We start from the raw sequence: 19,230 nt of genomic DNA, 5'->3' as shown, positions 1-19,230 counted from the left end.
ACACACACACACACACACACACACACACACACACACACACACACACACACACACACACACACACCCTAAGGAAAAACACTGCCTTTTCTTTCTGCATGTGGGATGGAGGTTTATGCCAAAGGACACAGTGACCCCAGCTAATTCTTGAGTTAAATTAATTAGCACACAAAGCAAAACTTGGTTCCTGAGAACTTCTTGAAAGAATGACAGGACTCTTTTGGTGGCAAGTTGGCTTAAGCACAAAAAATTCGCTGGCCCAGGAAACACAAACCATAGAAAAAGTAGGAGTGGAAACAGTTTCAGGATTGACTGGATCCACAAACTCAGATATCCTGGGAGCTGTCTTCTCCCATCTGTACCTCTCTTGGTGGGTCTGTTTCATTCTTTCCCACCACAAAGAGAAGTCATTCCTACAGTTCCTGATGTCAGCTTCCAGAGGAAGATTATTTGCCTAAACCAACAAAATACATCCCAAAGGTGTGGGAAGACCATTAGACAGTGGATGTCATCTGCAACCATATCTTTAAATGCCAAGCTTTTTTTTTTTTTTTTGCGGTATGCGGGCCTCTCACTGCTGTGGCCTCTCCCGTTGCGGAGCACCAGGCTCCAGACGCGCAGGCCCAGCGTCCATGGCTCACGGGCCCAGCCGCCCCGCGGCATGTGGGATCTTCCTGGACCGGGGCACGAACGCCTGTCCCCTGCATTGGCAGGCGGACTCCCAACCACTGCGCCACCAGGGAAGCCCAAATGCCAAGCTTTTTGACTTTCACTGTGGAGAGACTGGTGGTGCCCCTTAAGAACCCAGCGGAAATAATCATGGAGGACATTGATTCTAAGCAAACCCAGACTTGGAGCAATGACTGTAAGCCTCAAACCATCCACATGAAGGTGGTCATGGGTGTCACGTGGTCCTATCACTGTCCCCTCCTATCCCACCCTGTATCGCATTTTAAAATCTTCAATTCCTGGGCCTTCCCTGGTGGCGCAGTGGTTGAGAGCCCACCTGCCGATGCAGGGGACACAGGTTCGTGCCCCGGTCCGGGAAGATCCCACATGCCGCGGAGTGGCTGGACCCGTGAGCCATGGCCGCTGAGCCTGTGCGTCCGGAGCCTGTGCTCCGCAGCGGGAGAGACCACAACAGTGAGAGGCCCGCGTACCGCAAAAAAAAAAAAAAAAACTTCAATTCCTCATCTTGTTCTTATAATACTCTTTCACAAAGCTCAAGAGGCCTTCCCCAACCTAATTCCTTCTTGTTTCACCCTCTTTGGGTGCCATTCTCCTCTGAACTAACTCCCTCCCTAGCCGCCTCATCAACCATACTGGCTCCTGAACATGCTATTCTCATCACACTACAGGGCCACTGAAAGCGCTGCCCTCTCTACCCCTTACTTACCAGTTGGCCAATTTAGTTCCCACTCATTATTCAGACTCAACTCAAGCCATTATTTACCACCTTCTTCCCTCACCTCCTCCAGTTAGGTTAGATCCCTCTGTTACGTGTTCAGAAAATACTACGTACTTTTTCTTCAGTGTATCCATCATAATTTGTAATTGTATGTTTAGATGATTCTTTGATTAATGTAGCCTCCATGATGGCAGGAATCATGTCTATTTTGCTCACCAGTATTTCCCTGGCACCTAGCACATGTCCTGGAACAAAGTGGGTATTTAATACATTTTTAATTAATTAACTAATCAATAAATCAAGAAATGAATTGATGGATGAATGCATGAGGAAGTAGCACTAGGACAATAATCAGGAATAGTGAACTTTGGACATTGTACATTTTCTTTTAAATTAAGGGGGAAAAGGAACATTTACATTGCTCCCCACATGTGACTGATATTGGGCTAGATATTTCATACTGGATTTAAATTCAGATCATTCTGATTCTAATGCCCATGGTATTTTTACTCTCTCTATAGCCTTCTACAAAAAAATGATAAGTTAAACACCAAGGGAATTGGGAAATGCAGAAATGAAACTCATTTCTTAGAAGCTATGGGGCCAACAGACATTAGTTTATATAAAGAACACTTAGATATCACTTACTATGTGTCAGGCAAAGTTCTAATGCTTTATAAATATAAACTCATATTAACCCTATGAAGTATTTTCTGTTATTATCAAAGATGGCTCTTTCAATCACAGAAATCAAGTAACTTGGTAAATGCTGTGCATCTAGAATGTGACGGAATCAAGATTTGAACCCAAGCAGATGGATCTACGGTCCACGTGCTTTACTATCACTCTATGTAATTTTCATGATTTAAAAATGGACCAGAGCTTAGCTATTGCCTCAAAAGATCGTTTTTCCTTTGTCAAAAATAAAGGAACATTCAGGTTCTGTTCAAAATGGAGGCACTCAATGAAACTAAAAACTCTGGACAAAATGCATGGAGCAGCTGAAAAATAAATAGTGGCAGGCAGATTAGGGATGGAAACCAGAATTCTAAGTACTACTACACCAGTAGTAAGCTTCCCACTTTCCCCCTTCCAAAATCTCCTGATCCAGATTCAAAGGCATCTTGGAACCCAGAACTGCATATGGAGAGCAGACAGGGAGACCTCCAAAAGAGCTCTGTTTCTGGTCCAAAGAACTGAAAGGGGGCCCTCTAGATAATAGAGAGTTGGGAAAAAAACATTTTTTCCCATTTTCTCTCACTCTAGTTGCAGGCAATCACACAGTGCTGGAGCTAGTATTGGCACCAGAAGCTGAGCAGGTGCCTAAAACTCAGAGAGGAGGTTTTTTTTTTTCTTTTTTTCTGACCAGAGAGACTGGTCCCAAAAGCATGAGGAAAATGCTCATTGTTCTTTTTCTCTGTATATCCTCCCACCAATGAGCCCCAGAAGCAGACAAACTATGGGAAGGGCATGACAGAGAGAAGAAATTAAGTCACAGCTTTCTAGTCAAAGACCAGGAAAGGAAATTCTTCAAGCTAGGTAGTGTCTGGGAGGTCAAAGAGAGTAGAGAACTTGAGAAAGTGAGGCCAAAATGTTCTGTATGAACTCCTATACTTACCGTGAGCTATGCACACATGGATCTGATCCCAAATAACATGCCAAAAGCTTTAAGAACTAAATTATAGAGTAGACCACTGCCCCATTCCCAAGCAGGCACCTAGATGGCACTCACATGAGGTAGATCAAAATATCACTGCAAAGGCTTTGAAAATGAGCTGACATTGGAACAATAGCTCAGAGGAGGCAGGCAGAAACTGGCAGTCTGAACAAAATCTGCCTGGTAAAACAAACAAATAAATAACATTCTCCATGTGATTTAATAAAAGCAAGAGTGTCCTAACATGACATTCAAAAAGTCCAGGATACAATTTAAAATTAATCTATACACAAATAACCAGAAAAATCTCAACATCGGGAAAAGGAAAAGACAATCAACACATACCTACCTGAGGATGACATGGATACTGGAATTATCAGACACATACTTAAAAGTATCTATTTTAATTTTAACCATGCTCCAAAAAGGAAGAGTGAATAATCTTTAAAAAAAAAAAAGGGGGGGGGGGCTTCCCTGGTGTCGCAGTGGTTGAGAATCTGCCTGCCGATGCAGGGGACACAGGTCCGAGCCCTGGTCTGGGAAGATCCCACATGCCGCAGAGCGGCTAGGCCTGTGCACCACAACTACTGAGCCTGTGCGTCTGGAGCCTGTGCTCCGCAACAAGAGAGGCCGCAACAGGGAGAGGCCCGGGCACCGCGATGAAGAGTGGCCCCCGCTCGCCGCAACTAGAGAAAGCCCTCGCACAGAAACGAAGACCCAATACGGCCCAAAATAAATTAATTAATTAATTAAAAAAAAAAAAAAAAAGGAAGAAAGTTGTAAAACTTTATGAATATGCAAAAAAAACACACTAAAAGTGTGACTTTTATGGTATGTGGATTATTTCTCAATTTTAAAAAAATTGGGCAGATATGAACAGGTATCTTACTAAACAGGCTATACAGATCAAAAATAAGCACACAAACAGATGCTCACTGTCATTAACCAATAAAGAAATGCAAGTTAAAACCTCAACTACTAGAGAAGCTAAAGCTAAAATATAACTGACAATACCAAGCACTGGTGAGGATGTGAAGCAACTGGAACTCTCATACACCACTGGTGGCAATGCAACATGATACAGTCACTCTGGAAAACATACTGGCGGTTTTTTGTAAAGTTAAACAGACCCAGCCATTCTACTCCAAGCATTCACCCAAGAAAAATAAAGCATATATCCAAGTAAGGATTGATCATGTGAATATTCGTAGCCAATTCATTTGTAATAGCTGAAAGCTGAAAATGACATAAATGTCCTTCAATGGGCAAATGGATAAACTGTGGTATATTCATACAATGGAATACTTGTCAGCCAAATAAAAAAGAATGCTTTTATAAAACAGATAAAGTATTAAGAAAGCACTAGTTGTTTAAAGAGCTCCTGTAAATCAATATCACAAAAGACAAAGAAAAACCAGCTAAGTCTCTGAACAGGCAAATCACTGAAGAAGTAAAAATATCAACAAAGATATTTTTAAATGCTCAACCTCACCAATGACCAGGGAAATGCAATTCTTTTTTTTTAAAAATCACCTTTCTACCTAACAAATCAGCAAAAATTAAAAAGTTTAAAATAACCAGAGTTGTAGAGTATATGAGGGATGCAGACACTTTCATACTCTTACTGGTGAAAAGTATATAAATTGGTAAGATCTTTAGGAGGGCAATTTGGCAGTAAATTTAAAAAATATTCATCCCCTCTGAATATTCTCCGAATTCTGCTTTGGAGGATATATTCTTAGAAATACTACACTCGTGCCCAGAGATGTATGCAAAAAGGTTCTGTTTATTATAGTAAAAAGTGAAAGAAAAGATACTCACATATTTTAGAGAATGCTAACAGCAGTGCACACAAATTTATGTATGCATAGAATTGTCACTGTAGTTTTGAAAGGACTTGGAAATATCTCAGATGTCCAATAAAAGCAGATTACGTAAATTTTTAAAAAAGAATGCTTTATTGATAAATATGACAGCATGCATTAAACAAAGACATTAATGCTGACTGAAAAACAAATTTCAAAACATTACATTTACATGTTTCCACTGATGTGACATTCTGAAAAAGGCAAAAGTATCGTGATGGCGAACAGAACAGTGGTTGCCAAGGGTGGAGGATTTGGCTGCCAAAGGGCACTGGAAGGGGGTTTTGGGAGGGTGATGGAATCCTGACCATGGTGGTGGTTATGTGAATCCATGAATGTGTAAAAAACTCATCAAACAACATATCCACATGTACACACACACACAACATTTAAAGAGCACACAAAAGAGAAGAAACAAAGTAAATGGTACAGGATCAATAATCCAAGACTTCAGAAGATGACAACACCGTGTCCTCCCTTCTTAATGAGATTTGTGAACGAACTAAAAAGACAAAATTAGCAAATTCTGGGGCGCTATCATTAAGCATAATACTAATTCCTGTCATTTGTCAAGCATTTTCCCTGTGACGGGTCCTTTATTGATGCCGTCCACCATCTAATCCTTGCAACAACATTACGAGGCACAGAAATGGTGTCAAAGCCAGGAATGACTCCAATGGCCAGGCTACCTGGCACATAAAAGCCACAAGAATAGTAGAACTGTTCATGTCTCTTTAGGGTCTCTGTCAGATTCAGAGCTCCAGGAACACACTGGCATGCCATTTTTCACAACTGGTTTGTTTCTTAAGAAGATGTAAGGGCATTTTTTAATGTTGTATTCCTCGTCATGACAACAAAACCATCTCAGCAAGAACTTAAGTGATGGTTTATATGAGCCCCTCATTTCTTGCTGCCATGTGGTACCCGACACCAAATGGCTCCTGATCTAAACAGAAATTGTTGGCAGCTTCTCCCCATAAGGAAATGAGAAGTAATTGTCTCGTCTGAAGAACTAGATTGGACCAATCAGAAAGGTAGTTAAGGCACAGCCAGGACTGCAGAAACTTCCCTATAAAAGAAAGATATTGTCAACACTCTAGAAGCTGGAGAGTACTAATGTTACTAAACCCTGAATACACACTTTGTGCAGCACCTATAGTGATCAATAACTTTCAGCATCATTAAAACGCAGGCATTTCTAGGAAACAGACTCCCCAGGTCTGAAGGAGGAGATCTAGCCCCCCGCAAAATGCTCATTTTCGGGGTTCATGCCCCTCTTCAGAAACTCCTCCCTCTGCCTGCCTGTTTGTCAGATGAAGAACCAACAACCTTAGCTGGGCCTCAAAGTCTTCCCTATCCTTCCTTCTCTGGTCCATATAGCAGGAAACTCAGCCACTGTCACGCCCAGTTTTACTTCTTACAGTCTCAACCACCAGGGGGATGATGGCTTTCCCAGCTGTACATTTTCTGTGGAAGAACTCTTATCGGCTCCTCCTTGGTCAGATGACCATGCTTAGACCAACCAGCTGTGACCAATGAGGCAGACACAGCTATGAAATGGGGTGAAAGTGGAGCGAAAAGACAAAGCAGTATTTCCAATCCAAAGAAAGCCCTTTTTGACCACCCCCAGGGCTCTGCCCCTCCTGAACTCTTTACCATAAAAGCTAACATTTACTGAATACTTATAATGTGCTGAGCACTTTACACCATCTTCACGTAATACTCAATGAGGTAAGCATTATCATGCCTATTTTGTAATCGAGAAAATTAAAGCACATGGAGGTCATGTGACTTGCCCAAGATCACAGAGTTAGCAAGTGACAGAACCAGGGCCTGGGCTGCAACCACACTGCATATTATTATTTTTGGAACATGTACTATCTGATCAACTCTTTTGGTACTAATATGCCTCTAAGGGTATTTATCATTTCACTCTTATTTCCATCTCCCCAGCTAGACTAGGGGTGGAAGCCAGGTCCTCTCACTCTCTACATACCCACATCTTAGCCTCAGACTTACCCTGCAATCAGAGCCCAGGAGTGCTAGGGCCCCAGGTGACATGTGATCAGAGTGCCTGCCAAGGAAGGAACAGATGGGTCTGCTAAATGGTGAAATCAAGTCCCTGCCACTGTAATGGCAATAAGCATTCCACATAAAATAATTACTTCCAGTTTGCTTGGCAGGTTGGATGAAGTCCGAGGGAAGGTTAATTTATCTTTCACAGCTTTGAGCCTTCAAGCTGTGGTTTCCCAAGTGAAAAGGGCCTCTCTTCAATGATTCTTTGAAAGATCCATTTACTCATGACAGAATTACCTCCTCATCACTGAGTGGCAAAGTCTATTTGGAGTCTACTTGCTAGTGAGGAACCAGAATGGAGGGGATCATTTACGTCACATGGAGATTTAAGTCTATAGCAAAAGTCTATGGCACAGCAGGTAGGATACTTAAATAGCTTCAAGTTCTAGATACCATGTAAAATCTGTGCAATGATTTTCTCATCTAAGGAATGGGTACAATCATACATGGCCAATATATTTACGGAATATGAAGAATATTAAATGAGATAAAGGTCACTAAATACAACCTGGAATGGTTAAAAGTGCTTAGATACTTCCAGGAACAGAAATCCAGGCATTGATGGAGCCTTTTAATCTAAGCTCAAATGACAGAGCTTCCAGTCATTCCTTGTAATTAATGCTTCTACCCTTCTTCTTCACCTCTGTTTGCTGAGGCTCTGCCTTCCTCCCTTTAGACCTGTCTGTTAAGGTTCTTGCATTGACGGGGTCAGAGAAACCAGCTTTTCTGTGTGTCTTCAATAAACAAATACCTACTCCCACTGAATGGCAAAGGTCTAATCTTGATAAGAATTTGGTGTCATCATTATGAATATCTGACCCAATTCAATCCAATCTTTTTCAGAGAAACCTGCTTTGCTAATGCAATCCCTGGTGGCCAAAGCAAAGGCAGAACAAGGATTTCATCCAAAAATGCCTTATATGCTGCCCCAAAGGGACACTAATTGCTAATTCAGTCTTGCCTACTCAGTCTGGTCAGAAACTACTCCCTAGTAGTAGCAAAGAAGATAATTTCACACACTGGGAAGAGAAACACATAGTGATAGTGGTAAATGTTTTGAGATTTGTCAGTGGTGGAAGACATCAGTGGAAGACAATATTCCTTCTAAAAGAATACAGAAACAGCCATAATCACAAGAGTAAAAAAAGAGCAGAAATATTTTAGCTAACTTGGAAAATGGCTTCAATTACCCATTATATTTTGAGGCAACATGTATTTCTCTTAGTCTCCCCAGTACCCATACGCCCTTCTACTGTTACAGGCTTTTGGGTGTAACTTCCCCTTCCGCTCTCTAAGTTCATGTCATTTTCTGGATTTAGAATTCACGGTTGACAGTTCTTTTATCTCAGTACTTGAAAAATGTCACTCCATTTTTCTTACCTCCATGTTTCATTTGAATTTTGTGTTCCCTATCATTTGAATTGTGTTCTCTTGTAAGCTATGCCTTGTTTCTCTTGTGACGACCACCTTCAAGATGTTTACTTTGTCTTTAGTTTTCAGAACTTCAATTATAGTGTGTCTTGGCATGGACTTCTTTGTATTTATGTCATTTGGGATTGATTCAGCTTCATAAATATGTAGGTTCATGATTTTTGCCATATTGAGAAAGTTTTCAGTCATTATTTCTTCAAATATTTCAATTCTACTCTATCTTTCCTCTCCTTATGGCACTCCAGTGATACAAACGTCAGCTCTTTTGTTGTCCCACAGGTTCCTGGGACTCTCTTAATTTTTCTTTCAGTTTATTTTCTCTCTGTTGTTTAAGCTGAGTAAACTCTATTATTTTGTCCTCAAGTTTACCAATTCTATCCTCTGTCATCTCCACTCTACTACTGAGCCTATCCAGTGAATTTTTTGTTTCAGTTATTTCATTTTTCAGTTCTATAATTTCCATTTGTTCTTTTTTATAACTTCTCTTTTTTTGCTGAGACTTTATATTTTCTCATTTGTGTCAAGGGAATTCATAACTGCTATTAAGACAGCTGCTTTAAATTCCCTGTCAGATAATTCTGGCTTATTGTAGTGTTGGCATCTATTGATTGTCTCTTCTCACTCAAGATGTGATTTTCCTCATTCTTGGTGTGAGCGGTGATTTTTTATTGTGTTCTGTGAAGTTTGGATATTATATTATGAGGCTCTAGATTCTATTTAATCTACTTTTTTAAGCATGAAGTCCTCCTACTGCAATGTAGTATGAGAGCTAAGTAAAATGGAAGTAATGAAAGTATATCCCTCATAGGATTATTTCAAGCATTTAATGAAGTAATGTATGTAAAGCAGTTCAACCAATGCTTAGATGTTGTGAGTTCTCACTAAATGGAGACAAGAATTGATATAACTGATATAACTGAATAATTGATCATGGCTGCTAATGGAAGGACAATGTCTTCCACTTTTCTTTTAACTTTCATAGGACTGAGCTCATGGTAAGTGCCTAATAAATATACTAGCACCAACCTATGTATCAGAAAGGAGCAGATTAAACCTGCTAACTCAATTTCCTATCTCACAACAATACTTGTTTTAATGTAAAGATTAGAGCTGGCTCACCAACTGCATTCTCACCACCTGCTGTCACACAGCATAACATTACAGTCTCTTCCCGTGCCTGTCTCTCTAGGGATTCCTGTATCAAAAGCAATTTCCTGTGGGACTGACATCCTTACAGCTACATAGAATAAAAACTTTATCCACAATGATGTGGAGACTCTTCCCTCTCTCCTCTAGTCCACTAGTTTCTATTGCCACTTTTAAAAGATACCCCCAATAGAACCTGGATTCAAGAAATAAAAGTATGAGGAATGGAGGGCAGAAAATTGTCAGATGACACTGATAGCAATATTGTACTTATGAACTAATATTAGGTTTTTAAAGACAGCTAAATGAGAGAAATGCAGACAGATTAATGGTACTCTGCACTCATACATATATAGTAAGCACTATCCCTGCCAAGTTGACAGAACCTCAAGCAAAGAGGGGGCTCTGAAGTGAGTTTATCTGAGGGCAACCATGTTGAAAGAATTCTCTTATTCTAAACCCTAACTGTCAACATCATTGGGAAAAAATGGCCTAGCATTTACCTTTATTTCATCTACCACTACCGAGGTGGACCTTTCATTCCACTTTGATATTAGTATATCTAAATACGTATTAATATATCTAAAATGACATTTTTGTGTCACTGATCCTTGAGATATCAAGGAATTTCTTTTTCTTCTACACTAACCTCCCATTAATCTATTTTGTGGAGTATGGCAGTTTATTTAGTCCCATTCCCACTCCATTCTACCATGCCTTTATTACCCTAGAATAGCACTTCTCTACAGGAGGCAATTTTCTCCCCCAGGGGATATCTGTCAATGACTGGAAGCGTTTTTAGTTGTCACAACCTGGAGGGGAGAGGAGAGGCACAGGCCAGTGCTATTGGCATCTACCAGAGAGAGGCCAGGGATGTTACTAAATATATTACAATGTGCAAGATTCTCCCCACCCCACCCCCAACAAAGTATCTAGTCTAAAATGTCAATAGAATCAAAGTTGTGAAACCTGCCTAGAGGCTGGAAAACAAGGTTATTTTCCAAGACAGAAATATCCTGTAGCTAGAGTTCCACATGTGCTCAATTGTAAAGCAGAAGTCAGATCCATGTGGTCACAGTTGTAAAGTCCTCCCACAGGTTCACTGGAAGAGGTATTTAGTTTTCCTACCAAAGCAGTGGTTCTAGTCCTACTTTCTGGGTGTCAATTGTTAGAAGCATCAAGGTTTTCACTGGAAGTATGCTACATGTGACTGGATTTTCTCTTGGCTCCTCTGCTCCTGGCTGTGTAGCATTTAATTTTCTTTCTCTGGCTCTCCTAGAAATTCTTGTGACTTAATGACCTATCATAAATCCTTCCCTGCTTAAACTAGAGTGCATTATTTTGTCTTCAATTAAAGAACCTAAGTAATACAGTAGATGATTATAGACAATCAATCTTCAAGAAAATGGGAAATATGAGATCAATTAGAACCTGGTTGAATTTGAAATCAATGCCGATTCAGTCAGCATTAGAAGATGGAACTCTTGTAAGGTTTTGGAGGTCTAAGTGGCTGATGCTATAGACTATTACAAGGCACAAGGAATGAAAAAATGGTAAGTGGATTAATACGGTGGATTAAAGATGGTCACAAATGCTATGACTTATCCATCTGTTCCCTCCTCCCCCCGAACCTCAATGGTCTCTTAATTCAATGAACAGAAATGTAACAAAATTAGTCCTGTGTAACTTCAGAGGCTGGGCCTTAGATCGGCAGCATCTGCCTCTGCCTCTTAGAACATTCCCTTTTGGAATCCAGCCACCATGCTGTGGGGAAGCACAAGCAACCAGGAAGAAAGGCTACAGGGAGTAGAACCAAGGTATTCTTAGCTGACAACCCCACCTGAATCTTCAACCAACATCCAGCATCTACTACCCGCCATTTTTGTCATCTATCTTGAATGTCCCAGCCCATGGTGACCCTCTGGTTGTTGTCCCAGCAGTCACCACTAAAACCAGTCAGTCCACAAAATTGTGAGCGTTCATAACTGGTTACCATTGTAAGCTACTAAACTTTGGAGTGCTTTGTTACATAGCAATAGATTACCAAAATGCTTGGCTAATTCTAAGTGCACTGGCAAGTTTAAAAAATAAAATGACAAATTCAAGATTTAAATTCTCTATTTAAGGGCTTCCCTGGTGGCGCAGTGGTTGAGAATCTGCCTGCCAATGCAGACGACACAGGTTTGAGCCCTGGTCTGGGAAGATCCCACATGCCATGGAGCAACTGGGCCCGTGAGCCACAATTACTGAGCCTGCGCGTCTGGAGCCTGTGCTCCGCAACAACAGAGGCCGCGATAGTGAGAGGCCTGTGCACCGCGATGAAGAGTGACCCCCACTTGCCACAACTAGAGAAAGCCCATGCACAGAAATGAAGACCCAACACAGCCATAAATAAATAAATAAATAAATACATTGTGTATTATTTAAAAAAAAAAAAAAAATTCTCTATTTAAGGCATAATTAGAGAATCACAGTTCCCATGACTAACCTAAAAGAAGGTGGCTACAAAAATAAGTTGCCAAGCCTAATCCTGTGGGTCACTTAAAATTCAACATAGATTGATTAAACAGCCTCATTGGATTTCTTGTGTACAAATTAGAAAGATGATTTGGAAAGAACAGGATGTTGAGGATAAGAATGAGTTGAGGATCTGAATGCTTCTGAGGACCTCTAACTTTCCAAATCTGACCTTCCACTGATAACAGAAACAGCCCCTCTTTCTCTCTCTGATGAAGCTGGCCCTGCTTGCTAAAACAACCAATAAAGGCATCACCTAAGGTAGTACATATCACAGAAATCCAACTATTCCCCTGACTCAGTATACTACTTCTCAGAGGCTCCAGGCTTAAAACCAGTGTCAGATCTCAACCTGCCCTGGGACATCAGTTACAGGGTAAAACCAGAAAAGAAGGGACATACTAAAAGAACCGCTAACTTTTGTCAGCACAACCCAGGAAACATATGTGGGACTAAAGAGGGAGTAACATAAGTCTGAATAAGGCTGAATTTAGTGATATGGGTTTATTTACCGGAGATTCTAAAATCAATGGGCTCATTCAAGCAGCTGGGAGTGGTTCCAAATGACTGATAGAAATCTTGGCTCTGTGGCGTCCTACTGTAAATAAAGTCAATATTCATGGTATAATGTAGAAGGAAAATGACAAAGATGCAGGGAGAAAGGACGCTGGAGTAAATTCATTATATTCCATTCACTCACCCACCTTTGAGAGGGTTCAAAAACACTCCCTTACCAAAGCACTGGGAAATACATTGACAATAGACTCCAAGCACTATAGTGGCCAGAAGTGAAGATGCAAGATGTTGCCATTGAAAAGTGCCTTCTGACTTCAGTGGGGTTGATAGAGTGGCACAACCACCAGAGGCAAACTGAGCATGATTACTATAATGAGCAGCATGGCTGGAAGGATGATCAGAATGGTTTGGTCCACAGGGATCTGTCATGGAGTCCTTTTCAAGTTTTATTTTTTTATTGAAGTATAGCTGATTTACAGTGTTTTACAGTGTTGTATTAGGTTCAGGTGTACAGCAAGGTGATTCAGTTATATACATGTATATATACAATACATATACATACATATATATGTATACAATACAATATATATACATATGTATTCTTTTTTGGATTGTTTTTCCCTTAGAGGTTATTACACAATATTGAGTATAGGTCCCTGTGCTATATAGTAGGTTCTTGTTGGTTATCCATTTTATATATAGTAGTGTGTATACGTTAATCCCAAACTCCTAATTTATCCATTCCCCCGCTTTCCCCTTTGGTAAACATAACTTTGTTTCTATGTCTGTGGGTCTATTCCTGTTTTGTGTGTAAGTTCATTTGTAACATTTTTTTTTAGATTCCACATATAAGTAGTATCATATGATATTTGCTTTCTCTATCTGGCTTACTTCACTTAGTATGATAATCTCCAGGTCCATTCATGTTGCTGCAAATGGCATCATTTCATTGTTTTCTATGGCTAATATCCTATTATATATAAATATACACACACCACTATTTTCTTTATCCATTCCTCTGTCAATGGACATTTGGGTTGCTTCCATGTCTTGGCTATTGTAAATAGTGCTGCAATGAATATTGGAGTGCATATATCTTTTCAAACTATGATTTTCTCCAGATATATACCCACAAGTGGGATCGCAGGATCATATGGTAGCTCTATTTTTAGTATTTTAAGGAACCTTCATACTGTTCTCCATAGTGCCTGTACCAATTTACATTCCCACCAACAGTGTAGGAGGGTTCCTTTTTCTCCACACCCTCTTCAGCATCTATTATTTGGAGACTTTTTGATGACGGTCACTCTGACTGGTGTGAGGTGATACTTCATTATAGTTTTGATTTGCATTTCTCTACTAATTAGGATGTTGAGCATTTTTTCATGTGCCTTTTGGCCACCTGTATGTCTTCTTAGGAGAAACGTCTATTTAGATCTTCTACCCACTTTTTGACTGGGTTGTTTGATTTTTTTTGATATTGAGCTGGATGAGCTGTTTGTATATTTTGGAGATTAATACCTTGTCAGTCATATTGTTTGCAAATATTTTCTCCCATTCTGTAGGTTGTCTTTTCATTTTGTTTATGGTTTCCTTTGCTGTGAAAAAGTTTTTAAGTTTAATTAGGTCCTATTTATTTTTGCTTTTATTTCCACTACTCTAGGATACGGATCCAAAAAAGATGTCTGCAATTTACGTCAAAGAGTGTGCTATGCTTTCCTCTAGGAGTTTTATAGAATCTGGTCTTACATTTAGGTCTTTAATCCATTTTGAGTTTATTTTTGTGTATGGTGTTAGAGAATGTTCTAATTTCATTCTTTCACATGTAGCTGTCCAGTTTTTCCAGCACCACTTATTGAAGAGTCTCTCTTCTCCAGTGTATATTCTTGCCTCCTTTGTCATATATTAATTGACCATAGGTGCATGGGTTTATTTCTGCGCTTTCTATCCTGTTCCATTTATCTATATTTCTGTTTTTATGCCAGTACCATAATGTTTTGATTACTGTAGCTTTGTAGTACAGTCTGAAGCCAGGGAGTCTGATTCCTCCAGCTCCATTTTTCTTTCTCAAGGTTGGTTTGGCTATTCAAGGTCTTTTGTGTTTCCATACAAATTTAAAACTTTTTTGTTCTAGTTTTGTGAAAAATGCCATTGGTAATATGATAGGGATGGCAATGAACCTGTAGACTGCCTTGGGTAGCATAGTCATTTTGACAATATTGATTCTTCCAATCCGAGAATATGGTATATCTTTCCATCTGTTTGCGTCATCTTCAATTTCTTTCCTCAGTGTCTTATAGTTTTCAGAGTATAGGTTTTTTTGCCTCCTTCAGTAGGCTTATTCCTAGATATTTTATTCTTTTTGCTGCGATGGTAAACGGGATTGTTTCCTTAACTTCTCTTTCTGATCTTTCATTGTTAGTGTACAGAAATGCAACACATTTCTGTGTATTAATTTTGTATACTGCAACTTTACTGAATTCATTGATGAGCTCTAGTAGTTTTCTGGTAGCATCTTTAGGATTTTTTTATGTATAGTATCATGTCATCTGCAAACAGTGACAGTTTTACTTCTTTTCCAATTTGGATTCCTTTTATTTCTTTTTCTTCTGATTGCTGTGGCTATCATGAGGTCCTTGAGACAGCTAACTAAGGTACAACTTGATCTATATAATTGAAAAACTCTAAATCTGGTGAATAAAAACTTGACTTGTGTCAGCATGATAGAGGATCACGGTTCTGACCCAACTGAACTGACCTAGAATCCCTTGAAAAAACAGAGAGAATCTTAGTACCCTTAAGGAAAGAGCTGAGCCTGCAATAATATCACAAGTATATTATTTCCTTCCCCAAAGGTAACTGTGACCCTTTGCCATTATAACTGTGCAGTAGGAAAGGGGAGATACACAGACATTTGTAGCATCACTGGACTGCATTATTCTTAATTAGCACTAATTCCTGAGACCTCACAACACAACTGTGGACCAAGGGTTGGAGTGGGGTTGACAGTAGAGTTTAGACCTGAGCCATATAACAGTGGGTTCAATGGATACGTAAACTCATACTGGCTATTTCACTAGTTCCTGAGTTCATAGTAGAAATAGATATTCTCAGAACACCAGTGGAGTGAGAAGTTTATGGGAAAAGGATTGAAGGGAAGCTCCTAGAGCTCTCTTCCATACAAAAATAATAAACCAAAAACAATACTAATACCTTCAGGAATAGAAAGATTAGTGTCACCAACCAATTCTTGGAAAATCAACCCTATCACAATCCCATTTAGTCTGCCTATTTAATCTGTGCAGAAGATGGATGGATCTTGGAGAATTACAGTGGCTTATTCTAAGCTTAATTTAGTGTTGACTTCAATTGAAGCTACTATTCCAGATGCAGTCTTCTTAGCGGAGTGAATCAATACAGTCTCTGGCACCTAGTGTGCAGATATTGATCTGTCTAATGCATTTTTCTCTATAACCATTAGCAGAAAATATCAAAAGTAATTATTAAGTAACCCAAAAGGCTGCCAATTCAGAGAGAGTCAGAGCAAGAGAAGGCTCTCCAGGTAGCCCAGCTCAGCCAGTTGGCCTTTATGATACCTCAGATCCAATGATGTTTGATTTGTGATTGATCCAGGTACTGTAAGAGGCTTGAGGCAATAAACGTTAGGAGAATCATAGCTGCAGCCCTTAGGTGTGGGAGCAAAGCCATGCTCTTTTCTCCTTTGAAAAAACAGCTCTTTCTCAAAGCACCAAAATGCCAAGAAGCCATGAAAACTGAGTTTGCTATCATGAAGTCGACGTTGTCTGATTTACCAAACCATAAAGTCAGACAGACCCGGCAGCAGTCCATCATCAAGGAGATGTGACATATATAGAATTGGGCTTGAGCATATCTTTAAGGTGTAAGTTATTTGCACTCCCAGCATAATTATTCCTGCCACACTGCAGTCCCAGGACTCCTCATGAGTCCTTATGATCAGCTGACGAAGGACGAAAATCAGGCCTGATCTATGGTGGCAGTGAGAAAAGGATTTCTGTGCCATTTCAGACCCACTCAAGAATGGCCTTAAAGGACAATGGAGAAAGGGAGAGTTTTCTAGTAGGTAGGATTTTAAACAGTCAGTCTCATGATGCAAGGTCTACTAGGCATTTGGAAATAATAAGATTAGAGGACTGGTAACAAGGAGGTTTTAATGAAGGTTGGGTGATTCTAAATGCACTCAGAATATGAGAGTTCTTTTGTCCCATGTGAGTGCTCAGAAAAGAACCCCATTGTGTAGAAAGTTCTCAATAATCATGTTGCAAATCACATCCTTGTGGATGTCTGTCAACCTTTTTGCAGACACTCTAATGAATGGGTTCATGGACAATGTGGTCACAGAGGCAAAGAAAGAGGTGATGCACAGGTTCAATAACAAGACTAATTCTGGCTATCACCACCAATCAGTGCACCAGAGTTTCAAATACTGCATCATTTTCTGAGGACCAGACTGCTATCTGGTGTCAACTGATTTCACTGGAACTCTTTCTTCATGAAGGGACAGAAATTTGTTCTTACTTGAATAGACACTTATTCTCTGTATGGTTTTGTATTCCTTGTTCACCAAGTCTCCCACAATCCCACCAGGCACAGAATCATTAAATGCTTTGTTTACAATCGTGGTATCTCACACAACATTGTCTCATCATTTTACAACAGAAGAAGTAAGGCAGTGTCTAATGTTCATAAGGGTTTACTTGTCTTTCCATGTACCACATTACCCATAGGAGCTGGTCTTACAGAATGATGGAGTGACCTACTGAACTATCACCTGTTGGAGATATTATCTTGAGAGACCAGATTAACTGTCCTATAGCATGTAACATATGCTCTGAACAAACAAGAGCCAACATTATGGTGCCATTTCTTTCATAGCCAGAAGAGAAGGGAGACAGAAACATGGATGGGAGAGTGGGTGGCTCCTCTCACCACAACTAATAACCCGAAAAACAGTATTTCCTTTTTATCTCCACAGTGCTGACGTAGGAGTCTTGATACTTCAGGGGGAAATATTTTCTTCCACAAAGAACACGCCTATTCCACTGAATATGAAGTTGAGACTTCTTGTTGGCCACTTCATGTTCCTCAAAACAAAGTATTGGCTAAGATGATCAAGCCTTACTATGAAGGAGAAAGAGAAACCAAGAGGGGAACACGAAGGTTCGTAGTACTACCATTTCCAGTGATAAAACTTAATGAGAGGGCTTCCCTGGTGGCGCAGTGGTTGAGAGTCCGCCTGCCGATGCAGAGGACACGGGTTCGTGCCCCGGTCCGGGAAGATCCCACATGCCGCGGAGCGGCTGGGCCCGTGAGCTACGGCCGCTGAGCCTGTGTGTCCGGAGCCTGTGCTCCACAACGGGAGAGGCCACAGCAGTGAGAGGCCCACGTACCGCAAAAAAAAAAAAAAAAAAAAACTTAATGAGAGATGACAGAAACACCAAATTGGTAATACCAAGGTTCAAACCCCTAGAAATGAATGACCCAGCAGACAAACTCCAACAAGGGAATGGGAACTGGGATGCAGAGGAAAGAATTTTTAAATTATAACTATGAGCTCACGACACATTGCAGAAGCAAAGACTGAAGAAGTCGCCCATATTTTTCCTTGTTCTAATAACTAGATATTTATTTATATTAACTAATTTTATTTTCCCTATTTTTTCATATCATGTGTGTTCACAGGAGTTACCTTTACAAATTAACACTATAGCTTGCAAGTATCAAGATAGATTACGACCAGAAAAATAATGTAACATCACTCAGAGATGGATGCAATGACTGGTAAGAATTTGGATCTTCCTTTTGGAAATGAGGATGAGCTTTTTTGTTTGTTTGTTCAAGAGATAGGTTTCATTTTATTAAGCAACAGCATGTTATTGATACTCTTATTTTCTGGAAGTTTAAGTGGAATAGGAAGAGTAGGTATGGTGGTGAATAACCAGTGGATTAGAATATAATAGAAAATGAAGACTGGCTCACCGGCTACTATGCCAAACTCCTTATATGTCTTCTTCACAGTAGAAGCTACAAAGCTACAGATAGCATTTCCCAGACTCTCTTGCACCTATGGTTCTGCAAGTAGCCTCCCTTCATCAAGCAGACCTATTTGTTTGAAATTAGAAAGATGAAGCAAATATCACAAGGCTGAGGCCACCTGACTCTTCTGGCACACATACTGCAAGCGTTTCTTTCTTCTATGGTAGTTGTGTCCATGTTTCCTATGTTCATTCCCTAGCTTCATGGGTGTGAAGCCTAGGCCAGTGGCAGAAAGCATGGTTCCAGCTTTCTTGATAGGGTAGAGCATTTCTCCCAGTATGTAGCATCCAAGCTTGATTCCCCAACTCTCCTAGACCTTAAATAAACTACTCTGTACCATATATCAGAGTGGATCTGTTACGTGCAACTAAATCTCTGATCAATATATGGAGAAAGATAAACATTCAAATAGAGGACTTTAGCTTAACTGTCTCTTTCTCTGGAAAAGCTTACCTCCACTCCTTGGCACTTAGCCAAATTTTAGGTGGTCCTGCTATAATCTCTAACAGTTATTTATTTTCCTCACCATTGTACTTGATACT

This window comes from Lipotes vexillifer, unplaced genomic scaffold, assembly GCF_000442215.2.
Source record: "Lipotes vexillifer unplaced genomic scaffold, Lipotes_vexillifer_v1.1 scaffold342, whole genome shotgun sequence".
NCBI lineage: Eukaryota > Metazoa > Chordata > Mammalia > Artiodactyla > Lipotidae > Lipotes > Lipotes vexillifer.
The sequence above is the reverse complement of the archived record's forward strand: the minus strand, read 5'-3'. Positions refer to the sequence as shown.